Here is a 2,231-nt window from a genome sequence, read left to right on the forward strand (position 1 = left end):
TATATATATATATATGCGCACACACACACATAGATATAAACGTATTCTCCGTTGAGATATTGCAGCCGCTGCTGTGTCCAGGCCCAGGAGCCTTAGCACTGTGCTGTGATGTCACTCAATACCACTGACATCACTAGGTGTAAACAACATCTCTCCTTTGCTGTGTATGTGACTATGGAGCTGTTTGGTGATGTCGTCTATTACGGCCTTCATAGAAGCAACAGGAGATTGTTGCATCCATCTTGAACCCTCAGAACTACAGTGCTATGATGTCACTCACTTCCACAGGCCTTGCAGAGTGTAAACAACAACAACCCAGCTTTGTTGTGTATGTAACCAAAGGGATTTGTGATGTCACCTAGAACCTTCACAGCAGCGACAGCTTTATGAGGAGCATCAGCACTGCTCTGCCTGAGCAGAACCATCACCGCCATAGGTTGTCAAATAACCCGGATTTAACCCACACAGGTAAGTCCAATGGGGTGCAGGCATGTCCTCTATGCTTACAGCTTCCTGTGGGTGTTGGTTTGATACCGTTTGGGGACAGCCAAGGAGGCATCTGCAGGCAACAAAGGTAGGTGTGTGCTTGTGTGTGTGTTTCCTATGCAGATCCTAAGCCCAGTGTCACATGCAAGTAGGAGGAGTAAGAAGGGTTCCTGGCAAATCCGGGTTATGGATTGCATTTAAAAAGGCCCCGTGGGAGTGCAATGGGCCCCTGTCTTGCTGCTTAGCAATAATGGTATGGGTTTAGGTTCTGCTGTGTGTACTGGTGGTTGACTGCCCCCCAGCCCAGAGTGTGCATGGAAAATTGTCTGGCAGCCTCCCTGACAGCAAGCAGTGATAGTGCCCATGAAGGGGACCTTGTTGGGCCCGCCCCTTTCACGGTTATCGCTTCTCGGCCTTTTGGCTAAGATCAAGTGTAGTATCTGTTCTTATCAGTTTAATATCTGATACGTCCCCTATCTGGGGACCATATATTAAATGGATTTTTGAGAACGGGGGCCGATTTCGAAGCTTGCTTCCGTCGCCCTATGCATTGACCCGATATGGCAGTATCTTCGGGTACAGTGCACCACCCCCTTACAGGGTTAAAAAGAAAGATTCCTACTTTCATTGCTACCTGCTTGCTGGCTAGCCAGCTAGCCAGCCCTGTGGGCCTTGCTGCTGCTGCAGCCAAAAAACAAAAGGTGGTGCTGCTGCTGCTTCTGCTGCTTCTGCTTGTGTCTGGCCCCTGTTGGAGCGTCCAGGCACAGGACTTCTGCTGCTGCTGACTAAATGGCCTCCTTAATTGGATCATTTGAGTAGCCAGCACACCTGTGCAGGTAGGGCATGACATGATAGGCAGCTGCCTTGATAGCGGGTGGGTGCTGAATGTTCCTAATTGACAAAATAAGATTAATGCTTATGAAGAAATATAAAATCTCATCCCTTCCCCAATATCGCGCCACACCCCTACCCCTTAATTCCCTGGTTGAACGTGATGGACATATGTCTTTTTTCGACCGTACTAACTATGTAACTATGTAACATAACATGGGGGGGGGGGGGGGGTCTCCTGGCTGTTCACACAGGTGTGTCATTGCTGTACATTGACCATGCATTGCTTCTGTGGTATTGCAAAGGCAAAGACAAATGCTTCCAGCCATCCATTGCACTAATGGATTGGTCATCAGCTGGCTGTCTATGTCCCGCATCAATATAGACCAAAGTACAGAGGGTTAGGCTATGCTATTGTGCACCTACCTGATGCATCAGAAGGTGCGAGGCCCTTGCTAAATTCTGTGCACAGACTTTGAGATCTATGCTTTAGACTGTATCTAAACCTGCTCCAACATGGACTGACATTCTGGCCTACTTTCAGCCGATGCGACTTGTCTGTCGCTGAACAGTCGCTTTTTATGTATTCAGCACCTATGTATAATGTTGTAAAAATGCTCTAGAAGCTAAAGTCGCAGAAATGTCACACATATTTGGCCTGCAACTTTCTGTGCGACAAATTCAGACAGGAAAAATCAGTATAAATCCTTAGAAAATTATCCCCCAGTGTCTCCATCTGCTGGCGGTATTGAATAAGCATTGCTGCACTGATGGGGTATGCATTAGACGAAAAAAAAGAAGAAAAAGAAGAATAATACGCCCAGAAAAGAGGCGAAAAGGAGAAAAACGTAAAAAAACGTGAAAAAAAAGTAAGAGGAAGAGAAGGGAAAAAAAGGTGGAAATGGGTTTAAAAG

At 46.8% G+C, this 2,231-nt stretch overlaps 1 non-coding gene across 1 annotated transcript; it reads left to right on the plus strand.

The window, feature by feature from the left end:
- The first annotated feature begins 887 nt into the window (after positions 1-887).
- LOC130328311 (U2 spliceosomal RNA) lies at positions 888-1,078 on the plus strand. Its single transcript, XR_008872334.1, has one exon. It is a non-coding gene; the product is annotated as a U2 spliceosomal RNA (small nuclear RNA).
- Positions 1,079-2,231: the final 1,153 nt, after the last annotated feature.

The sequence above is a fragment of the Hyla sarda genome, unplaced genomic scaffold (assembly GCF_029499605.1).
Source record: "Hyla sarda isolate aHylSar1 unplaced genomic scaffold, aHylSar1.hap1 scaffold_3058, whole genome shotgun sequence".
Taxonomy (NCBI): Eukaryota; Metazoa; Chordata; class Amphibia; order Anura; family Hylidae; genus Hyla; species Hyla sarda.